Raw genomic sequence first — 16066 nt, 5'->3', positions numbered from 1 at the left:
CCAAACTGGCATAATATGTACATGACAAACCAAGGCTCAGCAATAGTGCAATACTGGCTAAAGATCCATATCTCCGATTTATGCTTACAGAGCCCCAGTGCATTTACTGACTACACAAGCTGCACTAGATCACACCTTCACCAGACTTTGACATTGTTTTTCGTGACACCAGCACTTCTGAAAACGTATGGAATTGCTGTGTCTGCCTTATTGCATGTATTAGAAGTAACCAAATACCCAAAGCACTAACAAGACATACGGTGTTCTTTCCGTCAGTCCTGGAAAGACATTTGCGGCCTAGCTTACTGGTGCATGGGTTCTGAAATGGGATGACCGGGTTAAATGGTCATAAAATCAAATCGTTACTGAACCAAACTGTTCAATGAAGAGTGGTTAATTGTTTTTTTTCAATTTCGTATAAAGTACTCCTTATTGGAAAAGCTCTGTGGTAAATTAGAAGTGAATTTTCCATTCCAATCGATATGTGCACTTCATATCAGCACTCTTCTAAATGAAGCTTGTAGCCAGCAAAACAAACAAACAAAAGGAACACACCAACATTTTCCCCTCGGACCCTGCAAAACGATGTTCTTTGAAAGGCCATGAACCAAAGATGCTGGTGAAAGGTCTCAGATCAGAAATCCTCACCCGCTTGGTTTCGGATAGGATATTCGTTAGTAGATGTCGGAACGTTAAGGGCCACTGCCAAGGAAAGGAAACCTCAGCTCTGGCCGCTTCCTTCCCTCGCACATAAACAACCAGCTCCAATCTACCTAATGACCAGCTTGACACGGCGGCTCTTTGCTGAAATGCAAAAAGGGCTCGCAGCTGCAACTAAATCTCAATCCTCCCATTTCCCCGTAGCACTGCACCACGCGCCAGCAGGCTCAGTGTCCGCGTGGCACGTGACGTCTGCGCAGTGCAGACCATCTCTATGCGCCTGCTGACCCGACAACGCTACACTGCGCAGTAACCGCAGCTGATACGGGGGTTTTAAACAAACATGTCGAGGATGTCATGGTACACACCTGAAACGATTCCTTGATGGCCCCTTTGCGCAGTATTGAGAACAGATATGGTAGTTTTTTCAGCTATGATTTTCACACCACACATCGAGAAGCCAATTGTATACCTTACATTTCAAGTGGAAAAAACACTATTTGGCCCGCTTTTTAGCAGCCCTCAATTACGGATTACTATTTTTGTCCTCACCTAGTAGCGGTTTATGATCACCTCTAATACCGACAGGCCCGTCGGCACCACTGTATACGATCCATACAGCCAGGGAACAGGTGCACAAGGGCATCCAGGGTGAACGTCTAGATGTTTGCTTTTTCAATTCTACAGTGAACTCCATAATTGAAGTGACATGCGTTGCCAGCACAGGCACTCGTCTCCAAGCTACATGCTCTGACAAAAGGGGGAGAGTAGACCCTTGACCTCCTGAGCAGAGGAGGCCAGAGAGACACTGTGTAGCCCCACACCATTAATCAGACATTACGCATCTTAGAAATTGTTATTCCCCCACATGGAGACTACACTATGCAAACGGGGACGTTGTGTACACTGGGGTATGGAGGGGGAGGAGCAAAGACTAGCGGCCATGCAAGGAACAGGAAACGTACACTGAGATAAATGTCATATGAAAGGAAAACGGATCATAGGAAATCAGACGAGAACAAGTCATAGGAGGTCATCACGCTGTACAGACAGACAACAGTCAATCACCTTTTTAATTGGGATGCACATATTTACATAATGTAGCCGCACATTTGTGAGGACAAATTAGCCCTATTAAATGTCCAGTCATACTTTAGGAATCCAGCACAGAGTGTACAAGAGGACAGAAAGAACTAACAAAAAAAGATGAGGTCTGCGCAACAATGCTAGCTTTCGTAGGTACGGTTAAAGTAATGTACATTGAAAACGCTATTTTGTTCATACCACAGAGTAAGTGTGGGAGTGGGTGGAAAGAGTGGCTAACAGCAGAGAAAACAGAAAAGGACCTTACCAAAACTGACTAACAGCCGAAATGATCCAACAGAAGGAACAAGTATATGGAACAAGCTGAGTGAGGATTGCCAGGTGCGAAACAGCGCGGTGAGAGTGCACGAGACGTAGTGCCGTGAGCGTGCACATCGGCGCAAGCTGAAGATCGCCGGAGAAGACACGCCGACCTCCGAGTCTGCCTACTGCTGAGACTGACCCGCTGCGAGGACACGCGGAAAGAGCCTGGTGAGTGTGGGGGTGTGTGGGGGAGAGAGGGAGGGGATGTGTGTGTGTGTGTGCCGGTGTGCCTGTGTGTGTGTGCCTGTGTGCCTGTGTGTGTGTGCGTGCCTGTAGGTGCGCGTCCAAGGTCTCGAGCGAGACCTAATTAACGCGCACAAGCTGTTCCACTGTGAAGCGCGTTCACAGACCTGAATCGGCTCGTGCCCAGACCTGAATCGGCTCGTCCCAGGTCTGTCTCCCTTGGGAGGAAACATGGCGACTATAAGTCTCGTTGGCGGCAGCGCTTCGCGCTGCAACACCAGCGAGACCTAAAAAACAATGATTACTACAAAAATGTGTATGTGGAAGAAGAAAAAATACTTTTAGGAGATGATAGTGAAATGCCAAGTGGTCAAATTCAAAAAGTGGACATGTCCAAAAGTGACGAACTTTATGAATATTATAGTGTACATCCACTTCATTTGAAAGAAGTGATGGGGAATACTATTGAATTCTTCCAAATGAAAAAAGCGAATGGGAATCCCATGATTGTATGGGAAAAAAGTTTGGAAGTTCGTTGTTTTCCACAGCTGTTCCCAACTGGAAAAGGTGGTCGATATGACAAATGATCAGTGTAGATTCCTGCATCAGAATATCAGACAACAAGATTGTATACAGAAGATCCAAGATTTCGACAATGTATCCCATATATATTTCATATTTTGTTTGAGAGTGACTTCTCTGGACTTTCTTATGCAGTCAACCACAAGAACAGAAGAAAACACCTTCAGGCAACAAGTGCTACGATTCCAAAGTCATTGATGTGGCAAATACTGTTGAAGGAAGTACAAGTCCAAGGAAAAGTTTTATACCAAATGTCGTTTAGGATTTCCACGTCCAGTGATATCCAAAGGAAAAGTAAACAGTTTTATGTCAGCTGTGAGACATACCATCACTAGAAAATGTCCCAAAAATACATACAATTTGAGAAGAAGTGAAGAATCAAAGCATATTAATAATTATAATCCAGTTATTCTCTCAATGTGGAATGCTAATATGGATATCTAATATGTTGCAGATAATTCCATTGCTGTTGCTTGGTATTTGACATCTTACATAACAAAATCAGAAAAGACAGAGTTGAAAGAAATGTAGGAAGAAATTTCCCATGAGAAGAGTCTTAGTAAAAAATTGTACAGTTTCAGTTGGAAGATGTTATCCCATCGAGAGATTGGAGCGTACGAATGCTCGGATCGCTTGTCATCTGCAAGTTTATACTCAAAGTCTAGAAGAATTATTTGGGTGAGTCTAGGTCTTGCTGCAACGCGAAATCGAGTACTAAAATCTATACAAGAAATCAAATATGTAGCAGTAAATGAACCAGAAAGTACAGCTATTGTCAAAACAAACATGTTGGTTACATATTATCCAAATAGAAGTCGTCATCTTAAAAACATATGTCTCTATGAAGTGCTGCAATATTACACTTTTAAGAGGAATACTACAGAAAGCATAAATGAAGGAAAATATGCAGTGATTGGTTCAGAAGGATGTTTGATGAAACAAAGCAAAGGAAATCTGATTAATCACAGAAAACTGAGTGTGATACCCCTGATAGAAGATCATTTTACTATTAAGCACTTTTGCAACTCTTCAAGCCTTGGCGTACCGAATTGGAATTACTTGGGGATTTTCAGTGGTATGAACATTCTTTCAATGCATGTAAAAATAGCATAGAATGCACAGTTATCTCAAAATGTTGAATGAAGAAATTGATCAAGAAGCTCCGATTGTAGCTGAGATTGCTAGAGACAGTTCTCAAGATAGTCAAAGTTCTGCTCCACTGAGTCAAGATAAACAAGGACAACCAATTCTTGAAAATGAAGCATCAATCGCCATGAATGAAGTGGAAACAGCAATGCATCAAGCTCAAGAAGATATTATGGACTTAGGAAACTTGGAAGAGCAACTAAATGTTGAAAAGAAAGAATGCACATGCACATCATTTCAACCTATCTGAATGTATGTCAGTGGTCAAGCTAGTACAGGAAAACGTTTCTTAATTAAAGTTTTGACCACTTATCTACAGAAAAAAACGGACTCAAATTTGTCTTGTGTTGTAACGGCTCCAACTGGATTGGCAGCACTCAACATTAAAGGAATTACATTACATCGTTTGCTAATGCTACCTGTAGAGCATGAAAATAAATTGGAATATCACAAGCTATCTGGAGAAGTTTGTTATGAAGTTTCAAGAGTGCTGAAGAAAATGAAACTTCTGATTATTGATAAGGTGAGCATGGTCTCAAACTTAATGCTTGCCTTTGTGCATTTAAGAATGCAGCAAATTTTAAAAACAGAATATGATGTCTTATTTGGAGGAAAACATGTGATAGTTTTTGGAGATCTACTGCAATTCACTCCTGTAAAAGGACAACCAGTATTTAAAATGCTTGTTCATGAAGACACCAAAAAGTCTTTGGGAAGTGTTGGAAACGTTAACATTTGGTCATATTTTGAATACAAAGAACTCATTAAAAATATGTGACAGGCAAATGATGTTGATTATGGAACTATTCTTCAAGATATAGGGATTGGAGTATTGACAGAACATGGGAAACAAGCTTTGCAATGTCGATTACTTACAAACTTAATTCCAAATGAAAATATAGTTCCTGGAAAAATATACAAAAAAATTGCAGAAAATAAATCTATAATCTTCTTAATGCCAACATTGCGCGAGTGTTCTACATTCAATGAAGAACTTTTAAAGCTGGAAAACTAACAAATAATGAAAACGGAAGCCATTGATAAAATAGAGCAGGAAGGAATCACTATTATTTTGACAGAAAAATTTGAAAACAAAATTGGATTCACCACTATCTACTTATCCTATTACTCCGCCAATACCTAAGCACTTATAAATTAACTGAGCATTCTGTTTGCAGCACTGTCATTATTCCAATTACTAGTGATGTTCCTATAGAATGGCCTAGGCACCAACACAAGTACACGTACAATATTCTGTGCACAATCCCTACAAACCTCTAAGCAAATACATACTATTGGTACACTCCACTAAATACTGAAGTAGTACCCATGCAGCCTAGGATACCTCCTGTCAGTCTCATGCACTTCCTCAATCACCCATCCAGCACTATGCTCTTATCGTATCACTCCGCCGATACCTAAGCTCTTATGGGGCAGATTTACAAACCCACGGCGCCACCAGTACGTAACTTTTTGTGACGTAGTGATGGCGCCTTGGGCTTCTCCATATTTACAATTACTCTCTTTGTAAATACGGCCCCTTCAAATGCAGCACTTTGCATTAAAGGGGTGTTCCATGGGTGTTGCTGTGTATGTTCCCATACAACACCCATGGAACAAAACACATCTCAAGATTTACGAGAAATCGGAAATCTGGAGATACGTGTGACTGCTGCATCACCCTAAAGGTGGAATAGCGAGGCACAACGAGGAGAATTGTTTTCATTTCTCCTCGTTTTTTCCTCTTTCAATGCGTGCTGAATTCGACAGCACACATTGGAAGAGATTTAGTGATTGTTTTTGTGCAGGAAGGTGTCCCTTCCTGCACAAAAACAATCTCCCCATGACACAGACATCCTTGCACCATGGTGCAAGGGCGCCTGCATCAGCGCATGGCTGCAGTTTGCGCGCCAGTGCAGAGGGAAGCACAGAGTTGCGACATATTCATGTAAATATGTCACATCCCTGTGCTTCGGAAGTACTGCAGCACGGTGCAGCTAAAGGGATTGCAGTGTCACGCTGCAGCACTTTCTCATAGATCTGCCCCTATACATTTACCATACACTACTAATGCATTCTTTCAGTCAATCATGCTCTACACATATATTCAACCAAATTTTCAGACATTACCATGCAATTATAATTCTTTTTTTAACCAGATAAGGTAGTTCTGACAAGAACTTTTTTTTTCTTCTTTTTTTGTTTTGTTTTTTTTCAAACAATTTTGTAGTTTTTTTGGTCTTTTTCTAAAAACTGAACAAAAAAAGGAACCAAGTAAACAGGTAGCTTTTGGAATTAAATATTATTCAAACACAAAAAAGGTAGCATTTATGGTTGCGCTGTGCTGCGCAAACAGCATCCACTGATTGTTCACCGTTGCAGATGACGGCTTTGCACTTAGTGCAGTGCTGCTGGAGAAATGCAAATTCTGGATGAATGTCTATCAGAGCTGTTGATGTGGACGGTCTGAAGGTGCTAGCAATGCCTGGTGGTGGATTTTTTGCTGCACATCTCATCTCTTCTCGTGCCAGATTCCGGGAGTGAATAGTACGTAAATGCTTGTACATACTGGTAGTTCCACAGGAGTATTTTTTTTACTGCCTCGCGACAGGACCCTCTCACACAGCAAGCATGTGATTTTTGTTGCATTTACCTTTTTTTGTCCGGCAGGAAAGGTAAAAAATGTCCAGACCACTGACTCAGGCCTTTGCTTTGGTGGATCTTCTTCCAAGATATCTTCATCCGAAGAATGATGAGGAGCTTGTGAACTAGATGCCATTGTTGCAATGCAATATTTGAAAAACACCAAAAAACATTGCAAAACCAGCTCTTGATGGAGAAGAGATGTCTCTCATCAATTGCTCCAAACAGGATGACAAAAATGGGTGGGGTCCTTCAATAGTTACAGTAGGAAATGTTATAAACCATTCAAATCCTTATTCGAATGTCACATGGGAGTCACGCACCCAGCGCGCACAAAGAACGCACCTGACGCGACTCCGCCAAAATATATTTTAAAATAATATACGTTTATTTCAAGTAGAAATATATGATTTTTATGAATACATTGGATAATCTCTTGCCCTAATATATACATTAAAGACACCTACATATAATTTTAGAATATAAAAAATTTCGCTGGAGTCGCGCACCCAGCGCTTATATGACGTCACGGGGGGCCCGTGCAAGCGTTGCGTACCGTAATGTGCATGTGACGTGAATTCGCGGTTATGCAGACATCCTACTCACTCATGAAAAGAATCAATCACATTTACATTTACTCACCTGCACAGTTATACACACAACACCTCATTTATTCATACACATAGTAACTCATAGTTACTATGTTAAAAAATCACCATTACGATTATACACTCATTCATACAGTTACTCTCACAATCACTGACTCTTATGTATACTTATTTATATACACCAACTTTCACATACAATGCCTTTTATTTTTGTAGTTTGTTGGAGAAGTACCACTAAAATATATTCGCTTACCAACACACAAATAAACACACTCAGTCACCCAAACAACTGTTTCCATTAACACTCTTCAACCCATACACCTAGTCAATCAACCACTCACACATCTATGCATAGAGTTACACACACCCCAGCCACCCACACACATACTCAGTCTCCCATACAAAGACTCAGCCAACTAATCAATAAGTAATATAGACACTCATGTAGTTAGTGACCAACTGATGCAGCAGGTTATACAACAACAGAGAGATAGTGATGCACACATTCACATAGTTTAGTTACTAACCCATGTATTTAGTGAGACACTTTTAATTACTCACTAAATCCTCAATACAGATTGGTAGATATATAATAGATATTTAAATTTCAGACAAAACCACATTCACTGGATGATGTCACGCGCTATGGGAGTCCGAGCAACCGATTCCGATGCATCTTTATAGCGACGGACTCGGTTCGCTCAGACTGCCAGTGAACGCTATGAGAGCCTGTATACTGAACCCGTATACAGGCTCCAATAGCAAAAAAAGGTGGGTGGGGAAAAGCCTGCACCCTGTGGCGGGTACCCCATGGTGCCCGCCACACTGTGCATGCATGGAAAGGGGGGGACCCATGGGTTTCCCCACGGGACTGATTCTGAGGGCCCTGGGTTAAGGGGGGCCTGCTAAAGCCTCCCAAAGAAAGATTCCCACAGCCGTTTCGTCTCGGCAAAACCGAGTAGATACGTCTGTCCGTATCAGGCATCATACTCGCTCGTTCGGAAGCCAGCTCAATTGCACGGCACGATTTGGCTGCAAAAGAGTCGGAATTAAAGGATAGGGTTCGGAAACTATACGCTTGACACGAACGAGATCTTTGCATCGTACTTGGTAGTTCAGAATGGGGGATGATTCAGTCGGAAACATAGGCTCCAAATTGGATTTGCTCATTCCGGAACCCATCTGGAGGCCTTCCTAGCGAGATCGGAATCAGGCCCCAAGTATTAGATTAACGCAACTGCATGTGTCATATGATATTAAGTTTGATTTTTCTGAAAAATGCATTTCTATTTCTATGTGGCCACTGCTATTTGTTTAATATAATTTTGCGTTTGTGTCACTGAGCTGTCCACAGATATTTTGTGGTATGCACATTCTATGACACGCAGAACAAACAAGGTGTAAACAGTTATAATGTCTCTGATTTTATTCAAAATTATATTATAAATCAAGCAATTTCAGGGGGTGTAGGTGAGGACAACAGGTCGTGGTGGACTAGAAATAATTTGCAAGAATTGCTGACAGAATATCTGTCAGGTTAGGTATGTGTATATGATTTCTGATTGATTGGCAATAAATAAAAATAAATCTGAAAGTATAAGAAAAATGTGTCTAATGTCATATATATGGCACCTAGGTCTTCCTTTCAGAGTTAGTAATGACTGGCTCTCTAGTCCAATTGATATTATTGTAGGTTTATTTGTATCTTTCATGGAATGTCAGATAATAATTTTGTGGACTTGCTGATTTGATTTGTAAATACCCAGCTACAGTTACTGTTGCTAGGTATTTGAGTACATTCATAATAATGTTTTTTTTTTTTTTGCTTTTTAAATAATCACATGTCACAACCAATATGCCATTTGGAAAAAGATTAATTACAAGTGGTTGTTATTCCATGTAAAATGCTCCCCAGTACATTGTCAGTCCAGTGTTATAATTATTGACATTTCACTTGAGTGACATAAAGCTAGGTTTCTTACCTGACTAGTATCTTTAGGATGTAATCAATAACACTGCCCTAAATGGTACGTTGTTGAATGAGGTAGGTTTTTTCACTGATTGAGGCCCAAGCACACTTTCTCTCTGACCAGCTCAGTAACATGTTGTCATAAACACGTTTATCATTCGTTAAATTTGGACTAAGAGCCCTTCATCAAATGGAAAAATAATATTTTAAGTAATGAATATTGTCTTATTAGAGAACATTTTCAAATATTGATGTAGGTTGGATGATAGAGGAATGATGGGCGTGACCAATCAGAAATAATTTCTAGTTGCGGTGTATTGGTTTTTCTACTTATTTTAATCTAGGGTGACCTAGATGTTCTTAGAAGTCACATTACCTGGCCAGAGCGGGCAAGATCACTCCGCAAGTTGAACGGTTTGTCTTTGTCGTCTACTCTTCACAAGGGGTGTTAAGCACTATATACATGCAATATAATCTACAGGTAACAAGTCTGAATTTGGGCAGGGACAACTCAACATTCCATGGCTTTATGGTCTGTAAATTCTGTACCATGCTGTTGGGTAACACCTGATGTTTACTGCAGTTAAAAATAAAGATGTGTGATATGAAGCACTATAAAAAAGCAAGTTATCGGTTTTATTATCTATAGATCCATTATGTAAGAAGATTAGTTTTATACATGATACATATTCAAATGTTGCCTTTATTAATTATCCTGTGCTCTATATGAGCAGTTATCCACGTGAAAGGTTTTTCTTATGTATTTTAGGCAATACACAAAGAAACATTATTGCCAGAAATAGGCATCTGTAAGCATTTCCTCTCATCAATATCATACTTAAACTAAAAATTTAACATTTTTAATGGCTTCAAATGAGTTTCTGTGGTGGGAGTCACCAAAAAGCTTTGTAATGTTCTAGTTTAATTGCCCATGTTCAGTGGCTATAACTATATTCTTTTTAATTGCAAATGTTTACATTTCTTCATGAATAGATTCACATACATTTTCTTTACCATTCTTCTGGATTCTATTTCAGTCTCAATGTACCTATTTTTAAGCATTGGAGACCCATTCTCATAGCTTTTTACAAGTCAAGAGTACAATTTCAGAACGAAAATGATGAGATGAAGAAAACATTATTTGTGACTCAAGTGTCTAAACTAATATTCGAGTCAATGTCCAATTCCCTGAGGAATGCATGAGAGTTAGCAAAGCTTCTTCAATTCCCTTAAAGGGTGTTGTGTAATACGCTGATTGTGGATTTCTTCACCAAGAATTTTTTTCAAAGTGAACCTGTGAACAAAAATAAATATGTCATTATTAAGTTAGGCAGATCAGTGTCAGGTCACGAAACACGGTGAGACACAAGAGAAGGGAAACATGGAATCGATAGCACATAGTAAAATGGAAGTACACTCTTTGGCTCATAAAACTCCATTCTCTCACGTCAGAGATGCTGCCCCAACTACAAGAGAACCAGCACACACAGACACACTTCCAGATCAATAGTGGCAGACAGAGTATTTAGGCTTGACTCACACTGAGGCCCCTAGACTGGCAACAGTCACTTTTGAGACTCCACACATTAGTTTGCACACAGCTTAACTTGCTCCTTCATCTTTTCTGTTTTTCTCTATTTGGTTCCCTCAGTTCCCTTGTACCCTCTACTTTTGTGACTTGTTATCATTCTCCAATCCTTTCATTGTTTGTATTTCCATTTCATTCTCTCTCATTCCCAGTGCTGCAGTGGTCGTCATATTTGGCTTCTGTGCTGGTTTTTGTTGTACACCAGGTAAGTCCCTATCGGGCACATGCATCATTGGTTTTTGCATTCGCAAACGGTGCGAATCGGAAAAATCGGCCGTTTGCGAATGCAAAAACAATTTTTGGGATGCAACAAACTTTCTTGCACAATTCGCATTTTTTTGCATTTCTAAAAAATGCGAATGCATTTAAGGAATCGCATTTGTGCGATTCCTTAACTGCAATGCATCATTTTTTTTAAAATTGCGAATTTGGAAATTGGAAGTGCAAATTAACACGAGGTTGACCCTCGTGTTAAATTGCGAAAATTTTAATAATAGCAAAAAAATGAATTTTTTCAACTTGGATGTTACAGACACACATGTCCTTAGGACATGTGTGTGTGAAACATCCACTTAAAAATACATTTCAGGGGTGCAGGGGGGGTCCTCTGGACCCCCCCTGCACCCATGGAATGCATGAACATATTGGCCCACATGCATCAAGCATTTTTGGAGTCGCAAACGGTGCGATTCCTTAAAATCGGCCGTTTGCGATTCCAAAAGTGCTTGTTGGGATGCATGAAGCAATTTTAGAATTCGTAACATTTTTGCGAGTTCTAAAATTGCGATTGCTTTTAAGAAGTCGCAGATGTGCGATTTCTTAAAAGCAATGCATCATTACTTTTAAAAGTGCAAAATCGCAATTAGGGTGGCAAGTTTACCGAGTGTTTGAACCACTCGGTAAATTTGGAAAAAGTGTTTAAAATGCTGAAAATGTTTTTTTTTCAACATTCATGTTTCACACACACATGTCCTTAGGACATGTGTGTGTGAAACATGATGCGAAAAATACATTTCAGGGGTCCATGGGGGGTCCTTTGGACCCCCCCCTTGCACCCATGAAATTTTCAAAGTGCCACTCGCAATTTGCTAATGCCTTCCCATTTACTCCTATGGGCCTTTTGGCCCATAGGGATCAATGGGAATTGCGAAAATTAACTTAAGAATTTGGTATTTATTTGGGATTCGGTAAAAATTGCGATTTTTACCGAATCACAAATGAATACCGAAAATAATGATGCATACCATTTTGCACTTCTTAATTTGCGAATCCTTATTTTTCGCAAATTAAGAAGTGCAAAATGTCTCAATGATGCATGTGGGCCATTGCAAATTCTTTTTGCAAATTCGCAATTCCCATTGATTCCTATGGGCCTTTTGGCCCATAGGAATCAATGGGAAATGCGAATTAGCAAATTAGAATTCGCATAATATTTGAGAATCGGTAAAAAATGCGAATTTTACCAAATCGCTAATATTATTGGAAAATATTCATGCATCCCGTTTTGCGAATTCCAAATTGCCATTCGCTATTTTTCGCAATTTGGAATTCGCAAACGGCCGGGATGATGCATGTGGGTGTATATTTGGTATCTCCATATATTTTACATGGGTGGAGACCTAACTTTGATAGGTCTGACTCGACATATTGTGCCTAAGGAATCCAGTCTGGATCATCTAATGACCAAGCTGCAGGAGTGTGTGTGTCTCTCTATCCCTCTCTTTTTTTCTCTCTCTCTCTTTCTTCCTTCTCGCACATGTCTTTTCTCTTAGTCTGGGATTTCATTACCATCCTTTACCTAATACAAGGAAAGAGGAAGGGATTGGTTTCAACACGATTGCGCACGGAATACGAAGTGCATAACAATCAAACTAAGCATTTGGAGAGAAGAATATTTTTCTAATAATAATTGATTTTCTTGTGTTTATTTTTAGCATCCCTGTCTTTGAGAGTCCATCAGGGTGCAAGTTTTCCTTTTTGATTCCCCTTCTTGTGTTCTCTTGGTGATTGTCTTTTTTTGTTTCTACTATGTCCTGTTCCCTAGGATGTATTATTAAAGTATGTTCCCACTTTCCCACAAATATTGGTTGCCATATGTGAAACTTTTCTGCCTTGCAAAACCAATAAAGATTAACCGAGTCACTATGCAACCATTTCCACAGTTGATGGAAGAAACATTTATGGGCATGGATGCTGTTACAGGAGAAATTAGTTGTGCATAGTTTTATTGCATACTAATTCATACCTTTGAGTGATCGATTTTAACCAAAGGACATTTATGTCATTGTATTGTCTTATGTCCTTCCTCTGTGAGTTTGCACAGTTTTTCTCCTCACTCGAAAATAATTTTCAATCCAGAATAAGATACTTTTTACTATAATTGAATTTGGCTAGACTTAAAAATGTAAGTAATATCTTTATTTGTGTGATTGATTAAAATCATTGCAATAAGGAGAGCAATTAGCATTCCATTCCTCAGTGTAATCGACCATAATTTAAATCCAGAATTTACAGTTCAATCTTGTATAAATATGCAAATACATCAGTGCTGAGTGTGCAGAGGTAATGCAGCTAACACAGTAAAAGGTAGATAAAAACAACTACTTTTAGCAGCTAAAAGAATTGAATTAAAAATCATAGGACCACAAAATACTGTATGGGCAGCAGGGATCAATGCACAAAGTCAGCAGTAAGCAAACTCAATATACAGATAGCAAAAGCAGAAACATCATTTTTTTCAATGAAAAGTAAAATTTGTTACTACAAGCTAGATTAATTTGAAGTTAAGAATCCGTAAGGACATAGGATTATGTGTGGCTTCAGACACCAATGTGCAAAGTCAGCAGAGTTTAAACTCTTGCCTGATATACTGTATGGGCAACAGGGATCAAAGTGCAAAGTTGACAGCATATAGAGTCGTTATACAGATATCAAGCAGCAACTGGTGAAAGAGATTTATCAGAAGTGTGACTTGCTGTTAGCAGCTAAATGATTTGAGGGTTAGAGTCCTAAAGTCCACAAGATTCTATATAGGTGCAAAGTCAACATCATTTACAGGCACATGCATCAAAACAGAAATTTGCAATTCCTTATTTGCGAAAAATAAGGAATCGCAAATAAGGAATCGCAAATAACCATGCATCAAAAATTATGCTAATTCCGAGGTTGCACGGTTGATGCATACTGATGACATCACAACCAGGAAGTCAGTCAGCCCATGCCTCATTCAGTGCACAGTCATAGTGAGAGGAGGAAGCTGACTGCAGGAGCTGAACAGTAGTAGGAGAACACCTATTGACAACACCTCACCCTTGTCCAAAATGGATGCAACCGCAGGAGAGGACAGCCAAGCAGCCAGGAAGCGCAAAATGAAATTCTCAGAGAAGGAAATAGAGACACTAATTGAGGATGTGGTCCCCAGCCATGACAAGCTGTTTGGCAAATTGTCTCTGAAAGTACCTGAGCAAGAAAAAGGGAAAAACTGGATCCGGATCCAAAATAAAGTAAACGTTAAGGGGGTCACACACCGCTCCATTGATTAATTAAAAAAGAGAGGTTACGACCTGCGCAGTCGTGCCAAAGAAAGGATTGCCGAGAGGCTGAAAGAAGCCAGGAAGACAGGAGGGGGAACACCAACACAGACTGGGAACACACCCATGGAGGACATGGTGGAGTCAAAACCCCAGCCTGAATTCTACTCCCAAGCACACATTTAAGTCATTGCAAGGTTTCCCTATTAATGACAAGCATATACAGCAATGTAAAGACAGGATATACACAATTTCTTTTGGTTTTCTTGTTCAAGCTTTATTCTGGTGTTTTCAGCCACAGTCAGTACAGTACAAGTGTTTGTAATGCAAATCCAGTCCACATTTTGCATTTTTACATCAAAGTGCATTCTGGGAGATGCAGGCAGGTCAGGCAGGTACTTTGGCAAACACACAATTAGAAATAAAATGACACAAAAAATGTGTTACTGCAAAATATTTAATTGCAGGAAAATAACGATTAATGTGACTACATCACAGACATAAATGTATGCTGATTTGCACTGTTTAACATCACAGATGCAGAACAAGTGGACAGTGACTGCATGGTCACACAGGATACTAACGCTGTAGATGAGATTGACACACCTATGGTACCACAACAACCATCCCGTGCCCCTACTACCTACACGCAGGGCAACAGACGCACCACAGTAGACTATGGAAACAGAGGATGTGGCACGTGTAACACCAGAAGCCAGCCAGGCTCAAGGAACACCCACGCCAACAGCCCAAGCTCAAGTCCAGACTAGCACAGTCTGAAGCCGGCGGCGAAGAGCGAGGTGACAATTCACACGCCAGGAGGACCAACCTACTGGTGTCTGGGGTGGTCTGGAGGGCCAGATGCTCCGGGTGCAGCACCTGCAGGCAAAAAACATGCGGCTAGTGCAGACACAAATTGGAAAGATGTCAGGCAACATCGCTGTTCTGACAGATTGCATGAGGGAACTGACTAGGGTGATGAAGGAGGGACATGTGTCACAGATAAGACACCATCGCCAGTTGATGCAGCGCATGCACGTATTTGCTAAATCAAACAATAGGCTGGCCACCAATACTGCACTGCTGGCACGTAGGTCTGTCACAATGCAGACTGAGATGTCCCATTGGAGTGGGGATGTGGCCAAGGCACTGGGCCAGGTAACAAATGCAGTGGAACAAATGCTTGCTGCCACAGTTGGGTCTGACAATGTGACGGTGGAAGAGGGGAGTGAAGAAGCATCAAGCCTCAGCAGTCTGTCAATGCCTGTCACCACTGCAAGAAAACACAACACTCGCAGCAGTACACCCTCCGTAGCCAACATGAGGGATGAAGATGCAGCAGTCGAAAGGCGTCTGTTTGTGCGTGGGAGGAAGAGATAGACTGGCATGTCCACAGACATTCAGACATGGTGAGGTAACCATTGACGAAGACCACAGTTATGTCTGACTTTCAAATCATAATATTATTTCCAGATTTTCTTTGGTCATTATTTCTATTTCTGTGCTACTGGGCACCTGATATGTGTGCTTCAACACTAACATTGTTTAATATGGGATAAGCAAACTTTGATCGAAATAGCCGTGTATTGTCTCATCATTACTCAGCTCAAAAATATTTTGTGTAATTTCTGTGCGTCACCTGCGACTTTCTGCTGAGCCTGCCCCATGTGCTGCACGTCGGTGTGGCCCTTGTTGGTTGTCGTCATCTGACTCGCTGTCAGACACCTCTATAGGAATGCCTCCCCCTGTG

Source organism: Lissotriton helveticus, chromosome 1_1, assembly GCF_964261635.1.
Source record: "Lissotriton helveticus chromosome 1_1, aLisHel1.1, whole genome shotgun sequence".
Classification (NCBI taxonomy): Eukaryota; Metazoa; Chordata; class Amphibia; order Caudata; family Salamandridae; genus Lissotriton; species Lissotriton helveticus.
This window is presented reverse-complemented; position numbering follows the sequence as displayed.